Source organism: Vicia villosa, unplaced genomic scaffold (genome assembly GCF_029867415.1).
Source record: "Vicia villosa cultivar HV-30 ecotype Madison, WI unplaced genomic scaffold, Vvil1.0 ctg.000920F_1_1, whole genome shotgun sequence".
Lineage (NCBI taxonomy): Eukaryota > Viridiplantae > Streptophyta > Magnoliopsida > Fabales > Fabaceae > Vicia > Vicia villosa.
The window spans coordinates 406,789-418,322 of NW_026705414.1; positions in this window are offsets into that span (position 1 = coordinate 406,789).

Here is an 11,534-nt window from a genome sequence, read left to right on the forward strand (position 1 = left end):
AATATTACAAAGGGAAATAAAAAAAACTTATAGGAGATAAGCCAAAACTGACTAACATTGTCGGGGGATGTAGTATATTTAACCATTTATTATATTTAATAATAATAATAATAATAATAATAATAATAATAATAATAATAATAATAATAATAATAATAATAATAATAATAATAATAATAATAATAACATTGTTGATTTTTAGAGTTATCATGTGAATTCTTAAATGTTTTGAGATAATCCTATTAAACATGTAAAAGTTGTAGAATTATATTATTATTTTGTTGGTGGCTTTACACAAGTAATAATGTTTGTTTTTATATTGTTGATGACCTTTAGGGTCAATTTGAGTGATAGTCGAATAATTTTGAGTTAATTGGATAATTTAAGTTATTTGTTTTATCAGAGTTGTCAATTCAGTACTTTAAGATATCTTATAGTATTCTAGAGACATTTTGAATTATTTTAGAGTTGTAGGAATTGTTGTATAGCGGTTAGAGTTGTCAATAGATTTGTTAGAGTTGGTTTTGAGTTATCATGAATCATATTTTTATTTGTTTGAGTAACTCTGACATATTTAGAGTTGTCAGAGTTGATTTTCGAGTTGCTTAAGTTACAGTTATGTCTGAAGAACCATAGAGTTAAAGTTAAGAGATTTGACTCTTTAAAGTTGTTTTTAGTTATTTTATTATTTGAGTAAGACAATATGAATTATCATAGTTAAAATTGAATAATTTTGACACATTTTTTAGGCGTGTTGATATATTTGTGAGCAATAATACATTTTTCTTTGTTGATAAGTGTTCATAAATTATTATATAATTATTGAGTTTAATTGTATAATGATGAGTTGAGTTAGAGAGAATTAATATTTGGTCTTACATTGATAAATTTGTGGTTCGGAGAGAATCTTTTTTGAGATGGTTCAGAGAGAACCTTGTACTTAGTACGAGTGTTAATTAATACGAGATACGAGATATTAATTGTTTATTGACTGTGAGTTATGATTGATATTATATGTTTATGCATTCATATACATTGAAGATAGGTAAACAAGGTCCAGTGTTCAGAAAGAGCCTGAGACGGTCTCATTGTTCAGATAGAATATTTTTCAGAGAGGAATTGGAGACATGGATAAATCACATAACTCGGACATCCAAAACTTTTGGTACCACATGCATATCTGAGGAGGATTACACAGCATCTCATATGTGCATTTTATTTGGTTGTGAATGAGAATTGTTATGTATTTTTGAGTTTTGATTATATATATTATCCTTGTTGTTTAATACACCAATAACTTCATAAAGGATTATTCTCACCTCTTTCTTGTTCGTTTTGTGTGGCTTTATTCAATATTCTATAGATACTCAGCAGGGCTATGTGTTGCTATGAGTTGGAAGGTGACTTTGAAGTTCTATTTGTTTATTTATTGTTTTTCGCTACTAGGTGGGTTTTTGCTATAATTTATTGGGAAATGATTCGTTTGATTTTTTTTGAGTTGATGTTTGAATTTCGTTAATTTCATTAAGTATTTCAATTAAAGAGATATTTGAAGTATATGTTAATTATTTGAGTTCCGTTGTAAGTTTAGAAATTATTTGAAAAATATGCATGTATGTTTGAGTAGCATCCTAAAATAATAATTTGATTCTTTTAAATTAAAAGTCGGGGTTTTAGGGTGTTATATATCACGTGTTAGAATTATAACGAAGCATATTCCACTATGACCCGCTAAAGGGAATCACATACCTCTACCCACAACGAGGTAGGTGAAAAGAGAGTAACAAACCCAACAGAGGGTATTATGGTCTAAACCCCTAGTAGCTGGAGTGTTGGTAGCATCCACAAGGTGAGGAATTTCTCATGGAGTTCTTTTATTCTGTTGCATTGTTTTATATCATTTCATATTATCTACAAGCCAAAACATACATGTTATCAAAAAGAGTCGCCAAAAGAATTTCAAGGGAGAGGGATCCCCGTGTCACTCACAGAAGATGATCTTCTTGGTCTTCTTCGTGCCAACATCCACTAGCAAGTTTGTCTTTTTATGTAACACTTCCCTTGTTAATTCAACACCGCATTATAAAGGACAACACAGTCGATGTTGCCCAGACCCTCGAAGAAGGATACTAATTTCCCCTTCAAGTAAATCTCTTGAGACAAAGAATCCATTTTATAGACATAATATCCATAATTAATCTACCAAGAAATGGCTCTTGCGCCATAATTTATAGAACTTGTTTGAACATTAATGGGGAAACATCGGCACTATAGTACATATGTTGGCATGATTCGTCTTGTTAAGTGGGGGAAATGTTTCACGCTCTTCGAGTAGACATCTAACATCTTGGTACACAACCTCAGAGATATCAGTCCTTGGTCACGCTATGAGTTGGCATAGCTGTGTCGGGCCTTAAAGAGGTGTAGGAAGAGCGGTGTAGTCGACACACCCTTCTTATACACGCACCAATACAAAAAGACTTTGATGTAAGCCTGACTCACTAGATGCAATTGCAAAGGATATATTAATAAATGATTGAGCATGCCAACCTCAAAATCATTAAAGGGGGGATAAAAACATATTAAAGAGAATAACCCGTCAAATTTATTGTAGATCCTTTAGTCTTCCTTAGGGAGAATCACCCCAAGTCTTCAAAAGGTCTCACCTCTATGAAGGCATGATCTAGATCGTCCTTAATAGTGAAGATGGAGGCGGTATCCAACGTCTTATGGTCCACACACACTAGCAATTTATCCCTTGTCGCCTTTCAAATTTCAGGTTGAAGATCCCCCGATTATAAAGGTTATGTCAACACATAAAAAGAAATAAATACAAATATCTTCATAAGATAAACTTAAAGGTAAATATGGCATATCTATCAAAGTATATATATGGCAAAGGGGTTCATCAAAATTAAAAATAGATAAACCTGAAGTCTTGTAACCCTCTTCTCTAGAAACCCTAATAAAGAAAGCAATATTGAAAGAAACACGGACCTGGACAATACTTTAAAAAAAACGAATTTCGGGTATTCGTGCGGTAAAAGAAGAGGTGTGAACTAGTTAGAGATGAAGACCTGTGTAGAGACTCGGGAGGCAATGGAAGAAATCGTAAACGAAGAAGAAGAAGAATAAGAAGATAAGATTAATAGTCCAAGAACTTCTTATATTAATTTCCACTGCATTGAACTGTGTGATCCACCATGTTGGGAAGTGTGAATCGTACCACCAACGATTGAGATCTCATCGAGAATTATTCATAGTACTCGAGTACCCTAAGGCATAGAGGGTGTCATTACTGTCAGACATAAGGACATGTGTTAGAACTTCCCTACGAGACATCACTAATCAATAAGAGAACATTTAATGCATTTGTGTCCAATTGCTAATGTTCCATCAAAACTCTTCTCTCACTCTTGTTAGCAGTCGACCGAAAGGTGAACATGGCAAATTCGTCATTCTACGACCTAGGAATAAGGGCTTAGGGATAATTATTTTGGGATGTTCGCAAGGCCCATAGCAAAAGGCCCAAAAGCAAACTTCGAGTTAAAAGGCGCACATAATAGGTAGACCTTCGCTTGGCCAGAAGCAAATGATCTCACACTTCAGTGCATCAATCATCGTCTGATCCAATCAGACGATTGTCCGTGCAACACGCTGCATTACGCGTGGATAGTTTCAACCGCTCTTGATATATAAGGGTAAAGAGCGCTATTTCAGGTATTCAAATCCATTCACAGTCTCATATTATTTTCATTATCTCATTGACTTGCGTGTTGGAGTGTTGACCTTACAAGTCAGTCCCGCTCTGTCGCATCAGACGTATTGCTCCACCGCAATAAAACACAATTCCGACATCCTTTCTCCTATTTCTAGTTCTCAACCGAACAAATCACTGTCATCTATGAACTAAGACCTGAAACAATCCAAAGCTCTTTTGTAAGGATCATAAGGCAAGATTGAATTTTGATTCCAAGTCTCATCAATATACTAAAAAATCATAAGAGACTCAAAGTCGAGTTAAGTTTGAAACACGTAAATTTAAAATATGATGTTAACCTTAAACAATACCTTGAAACCATAATGAAGGACGATCAATAACCATATTGTTCAATTTGTTAACATGAAATAATAAAACAAACATGCAAAGAGTCAAAAATCAAAAGCTAAATAAAATAGGTTTTTTCTTTAGCCACCTCCCAATGGGGGTCACCCCCAGCGAAAAATCCAAAATACCCCTGCTTCGGAAATGAACTTCCGAAGCATTGATTTTTTAAAAAATTTTCACAATTCGGAAGTGCATCTCCGAAAACACCTCATGGGGGGTGTCTTCGGAGATGAACTTCCGAAAACACCTCATGGGGGGTGTGTTCGGAGATGTACTTCCGAAAACACATTTATTCAGATTTTGGGGGGTTTCGGAAATGAACTTCCGAATTATGCAGAAACTGTGTTTTTTTTTATGTTTTTTCTTAATAGTCTCGCATTTTTAATTAAACGCAAACGCCAAATAAAATAAGCAACAGATAAACTGAAAATACTAATATGATAAATCAAATCCAAATAATATATACAAGCCGAAAATAATAATAATACTGTGCGAAAGATACAATCCGAAAACAAAAAATAAATAAACCCGACCACTACTGGGTGTGCCTAACCCTCCCTCCCTGGGACCTCCTCTGCCGCCTGTATGTCGCCGCACGGCCTGCATCAGTGACGATCATCTCCATCACGGCGACTGCCTCTGGACCGCCCCGCTGAACGACACCTTGATCCAACGCGTCCCGCCCAAGCATCTCTATCCGCTGGCAGATCGGCATGAGATCAATGGCGTGGTCATCCTCGGCCTGCTGGTTCTCCAGGATCTCCTCGTGTGCTGGCCTAGGAGCGCCGGGAACGTCGGGTCTCAGCAGAGGATGTGACACCCGATAGAACCATGTGACGTATCCCTCCTCACTGTGCCAGTCCTGTGTGACCCGAGTGATACGGTACTCCTGCGGTACCACATGATGCTGCCAGTCCTCCCATATGGCAGTGAGCTGCACTCGGGTCACTGTGTCGGGAGCAGCCTCAAAGGGTGACCTGGGTATCCGCTGCACGAATCCGAACTGACGCATGCACCGCTCAGGGAGATACAGGACCATGATGCCGGTCCCGCATGCCAGCCAGCCTGAATATAGAGCAATGCCGTCAAAGGGGACAATCTGAGCGTAGTCGCTGAACGGCCTCCAGGTGACGTCGTCGTGCATCGTGCGGTCCAGGTATCCACGGTATGGTCCCATCGCATCGTTCCCCCTCTGGAGAACGTATCTGGCGGCCCTGGGCATGGCGTCCACGTACGCAGGATCGATGTGAAAGCCGTGGATGCGGGAGAAGTAGGAGATGATCCAGCTCTGAAACAGAAACACGATAATGTATTAAAAATAAATACGAAACATAAATAAATAAATAAATAAATACGATAATGTATTAAAATAAAACGTACCGTAAGTAGTGTGCAGGATCCAACCAACTGCCTCGTCCTCCAGTTGGAGGTCTCATTCAGCTTCTGGTAGAGGTATGCCAGAGTAGCTGCCCCCCAGTTCCACTGGTGAACGGTATCCAGGTCCATGAAGTAGCGGAGGTAGGTCACGTCGACGTACCTTGCACTCTTGTCCACAAAGCATGCAGCGCCTACCACATGCATGTACCAACACCGGAGAGCGCAGCCGCGGTGATAGTGTGTGAATAGCTCGTCACCCGCCTCCTCAGCCTCGGCCGCTGCGTCCAGGTGGTGCTCAAAATAGCAGCTCAGTGTGGTGAACCGGACATGAGGCCCAGATGTCGTGACGCACTCAAAGTGAGCAACCTCGTGCTCCATGCCCAAATAGAGCGTCATCCACTCAATGGCCTCGACCCTCTGGATCCGGGAGTGGTGCAACAGCGGCCCCCTAATCGGCAGGTGGAGAAGACACTGCACGTCATGCAAGGTGATCGCCATCTCCCCAACCGGCAAGTGGAAAGAGGACGTCTCCTTGTGCCAGCGCTCCACAAATGCCCCCTGCATGCCGGTGCTGATGGTGGTGTACCCCGTCATGCAGAGCCCGCTAAGCCCTGAACCTCGCACATGGTCGTTAAACCACTCAGCTGCTGGTTTAAACAGACTGAAAATCTTCCGGGCGTGGTTCACCATTTTCAACGGCTCTCTCTCCTGTTACAAAAAAACAAATAAGCGACATATATTAAATAAGCGACAAATAAACGGTTAAATTATAAAAAATGGTGACAAATAAACGGTTAAATTATAAAAAATACCTCTCCCTCCCAGATACGCCGAGCGACGTGATCGTGGTAGTTAATCAGCACGGAAGTGTCAAAGGGCCCTCCCGGATAGCTGTCCTCCTGCTCATCCTCCTCCCCGGCTGGAGGGTCAACATCCGGTACCCCCTCCGGCTTGTGGTAGGGCACTGCCGCCACCTCTTCCTCATCCTCCTCCTCCTCCTCTCGCTGGCGGGAAGAAGATACCCGAGCCAGCCGACTCCTAGATCTTGAAGCAGATGTACCCTCTCCCTCGCCCACGGGAACTCGCACACGTCGTCCCCGGCCCTGCCCCCGTCCCTGTGTCGACGCCAGCTGCACCGCCGCCCGCTCGCGTCTAGCCGACGCAGTCTGGGTCTCCCTACCCTGTCTGATGCGTGCTGGTTGGTTGCTTGACATGTTCCTGTAAACAATTGAAATCAATTAATATGCCACACAAAAGAAAAAACTAAAAAAATTGAACTTCTGATACAATTCGGAAGTTCATTTCCGAAACTGGGATGGAGGTGTTTTCGGAAATGAACTTCCGAAACACCCCTGCGAGGAAGTTTTCTGCAACTTCCATGGCAGACCCCTAAACCAAACTTCAAAACTACTTTTGCAATTTCTAAACACCCTAAATATCAGTACCAACCTACCCTAATAGAGATTTTAATAATAGATCTAAAAATTGAAAAAATTCAAAAACTTACCAATTGAAGAGATTAGGATGACTTAGGTTGAGTTTGGGAAGCTTTTGGAATGCACACTTGCTTTTGCACACTTGCTTTTGCATAAATTTTTGAAGAGAGGAAGTTTGAAGAAGATTTAGGGTAAAATGAATGGGGGAGGGGGCTGTTTTGCTTAATCTGCAAAACGCGCAATATTTCAGAAATGAACTTCCGAAATGTTGTTTTCGGAAGTGCATTTCCGAAATAAGACAATTTTTCAAAAAAAAAAGGCGCTTTCGGAGATGCATCTCCGAAAACACCTTTTTCTTGCATTTCGAAAATGCATTTTCGAAGTCAGGGGTAGTTTGGATTTTTCACCAGAGGTGGGCTAGAAGGTTGGGAGGTCTATAAAGAAATTTTCATAAAATATGTTTGAAACCCTAAATCCCAAAAGCACTACAACTTAAATAAAAACCATAACCTTGCAAGAAGCCAGAATTATTCACATGATGCATTATAGGATCTGTAGTTAATTAATTAAGGATGTGTATTCTACAATAATAACCTAATATAATCTCCAATGTCTTTTAAAACAATGGAAGAATAAATAGTGTTATTTGTAGAATCGGTGGCGGAGCCAGAAATTTTAGGGAGTCTGGGCAAAAATTTTACACCCTATTTTTACTAATTTTACATACTGTTTCTATTAATTTTGCCTTTGATTTTGTCTAAAAATTTTGCTCTTGATTTTGTCTAAAAATTTTGCTCTTGATTTTGTCCAAAAATTTCACACTCTGTTTTTACTAATTTTGCCTTAAGTGTTGTCTAAAAATCGACTATTAGGTGGGGAGTAAACAACAAAAGGAGGAGTTGACGCCCGGGCTCGCTAGGCTGTAGATCCGCCCATGTGTAGAATTATTCAAATACTTGTTAGAGTGTTTAAAAAGTTAAAAAAATAATTATGAAAAATACAAATACATTTTTTTTGATAAGAATACATATGCATTCATTTATACCTTTGCTTAAATGTGAGGTCGAGGTTTACTAGCTAGAATCTTATATTTCTCATCCAAGTGGATGTATTTGAGTAGTATTAGTTAGTTTATCCTATACTATGTAATAAGTTAGTTATAACATAGCAGTTAATCAGTTTGGTAGTTATAATAGTTAGTTTGGTGGTTATAACAAATTTGTAGGGCCAATATTATTTATGAGACCCTAGAGCCAATCTATTAATTCAGTTTCATTCTTTCAGAATGGGTTGTGAGTCTCTCAATTCATTATCTAGATATTTTCCCTTCCAACTATTGGCTAATGATGTTAAGAAGAGAAACTCTTGTTCTAATGACAATGAGTTGTCTTGAAAGGTACTCAACACCTACTTTCCAATCCTCAATGCAACAATATAACACATAATTTCCAAAGATTAACTTAAAATTAGGAATAACAAGGAGAACTGAGTGTGAAAAAAGAGTGACACATAATCCATAATATCACAAAAAGTGGTTGGTTTTATTTAATTGTTGAATACAATAAATTAAAAAAGTAACTAATTGGATTCACTAAATTTACCATGAAAATCTATTCCATGAGAAAAAGAAAGTGTTTGGTTAATGTGACGCACCTGACTACTTCTCCCTACTCCTTTGTTTTTGCGCCGCACGGACCGCGAGGAAATACGAATCTTCGTATTGAACTTCATACCATTCTCCATTGATTCCAACTTTACGTACCTCAGGCTCTTTGATGTAATCAATTTCTACACAAACTCTTGCGAATTTTCCATGTTTAACATGAAGATCAACCATAACCGGTTGTCCTATAGTCGATGCAAGAGTCCACAGAAAACTCTCATCATAATAGACCATGCTTAGGTTTGGAATTCTCACCCAAACCATGGTTAAGAATGAGCCCTTTGTTGCATCGAAAGAAGATGTCCATTGACGAACCCAGAGATAGAGATAGTAACTGTCAATGAGGATATATGTCATTTATGGTTGTTTCCTATTTTATGTTTTGAGAAATCAGAAAATAGAATCAGGAATATTCCTATTTGAATGTATAGAATTAGATCCTAATTTAGGTTGTATAACTTAGGAAATAGAGTTAATTAGTCATTATTATTTGTAAATGTAATTGAATTATATATAGAAGAGAATAGAAACAGAGAAGGCATGAAGCCAATTACATTTGACATGGTATCAAGAGTTTGATTATGGTTTTGTAGATTGGTAATCTTGGTTTTCTGGTTCGTGTTGTGCTGTTGTAGCGTATTCTGGGTCTGTTTCTTGCTGTAGCGCATTTTTTTGCTGTTTTGTGTCTGCAACGTTGCTGTTTTATTATTGTTCTACTTCTGCGACGTTGCTGTTTTTTTTCTCTGTGCTATCTTTTTTTTTGGTCCGATTGCTTTGCTCCTCATGGCTTCAGAAAAGACTTTCGACAACTTCTGTGTCCGCTTTACGGGCAAAAATTATAGAGCTTGGGAGTTTCAGTTCCAAATGTTTGTGAAAGGGAAAGGCCTTTGGGACGACCATGTACATAAGTCGACTGCTCCGACAGACAAAACGGCATTGGCGGCATGGCAAACAAAGGATGCCCAAGTTATAACTTGGATTCTGGCTTCTGTTGAATCTCACATGATCAACAACCTACGTGCTTTTTCTACTGCTAAAGATATGTGGGACTATCTGAAGCGTATTTACAATCAGGACAACGTTGCCAAACAGTTCCAATTGGAGCTCGACATTGCTAACTATCGTCAGAGAAATCTCTCTATCCAGGACTATTACTTCGGGTTCCTTACTCTTTGGGCGGATCATTCAGCTATCTTACACGCCGATGTTTCTAAAGATTCACTCACCGCTGTCCAAACAGTTTATCAGATTAGCCAACGGGACCAATTTCTCATGAAGCTTCGACCTGAATTTGAAGCTGTAAGTGCAGCTTTGCTGAATAGGAATCCAGCCCCTTCCTTGGATGTTTGTCTTGCGGAATTACTTCGAGAAGAGCAGCGTCTTCTGACTGTATCCCGTGATGACTTTGCTGCTGATCCTGTCTTTGTTGCCTACACTGCCCAAAGTAAAGGCACAGGGCATGATATGATACAAGTTCAGTGCTTTTCTTGCAAGCAATTTGGTCATCTCGCTCGGAATTGCAGTAAGAAATTTTGCAACTATTGTAAGCAACATGGTCACATCATCGTAGATTGCCCAACTAGACCACAGCGGAAGCCATTGCATGCCTTACATGCGACTACAACTTCTATGGGCCAGACTTCTGCTCCTACAACTTCTAATACTGCTTCCTTGACTCCAGAAGTCGTACAACAAATGGTACTTGCAGCCCTTTCTGCCTTGGGTCTTCATGGTAAGTTTAAAACTGCATCTCAACCTTGGCTTGTTGATTCTGGGGCCTCTAACCACATGACTGGTTCCCCTGAAAAATTACACAATGTTCATACTTATCATGGCACCCAAAATATTCAAATTGCCGATGGTAATACTCTTTCTATTTCTGCTGTTGGAGACATTAATTCCTCCTTTCGAGATGTGTTTGTTTCCCCCGGGCTTGTTTCAAATTTGATTTCAGTTGGACAATTGGTTGATAATAATTGTAATGTTAATTTCTCTCGTGATGGTTGTTCTGTGCAGGATCAGGCGTCGGGGAAAGTGATCGCGAGGGGGCCTAAAGTGGGCAGACTATTTCCTCTCCAGTTTTCTTTGTCTAATATTTTGTCTTTTGCTTGTAATGGTGTCCCGAATAAGTATGAGGACTGGCATAAAAAATTGGGTCATCCAAACTCAGTTGTTTTGGCTCATTTATTGAAAAATGGATTGTTGAGTAATAAAATTGTTATTCCTAATTTTGTATTTGATTGTTCTGTGTGCAAACTTGCTAAAAGCAAGACTCTTCCCTTTCCCTCTATAGCTCATTGTGCCAATAAATGTTTTGTTCTTATTCATAATGATGTTTGGGGTATGTCACCAGTTTTGTCTCATGCAAAGTATAAATACTTTGTCACTTTTATTGATGACTATAGCCGGTTTACATGGATCTATTTTCTTCGCTCTAAATCTGATGTCTTTTGTATGTTTAAAAAGTTTTTGGCATATATAGAGACTCAGTTTAATACAGGTATCAAGGTGTTGCGTACTGATTCTGGTGGGGAATATATTTCTCACAACTTTCAAGAGTACTTGCAGCAAAAGGGGATTCTTTCACAACGTTCTTGTCCATATACGCCTCAGCAAAATGGCGTTGCAGAATGCAAAAATAGGCACTTGCTTGATGTTACCCGAACATTACTCCTTCAAGCCTCTGTTCCTTCTCAATTCTAGGTTGAAGCCTTGTCCACGACTGTATACTTGATCAACCGCCTCCCATCTCAGGTTTTGGCTTTCGGTTGTCCTTTCTTTCGTCTCTATAACACTCAGCCAAGTTATGATGATCTTCACACTTTTGGGTGTGTCTGCTTTGTGCACTTTCCACCTCTAGAGCGTCATAAACTCGGCGCTCAATCTGTGCAGTGTGCCTTTATGGGTTATTCTCCTACTCAAAAGGGGTTTTTGTGTTATGATGCCATTG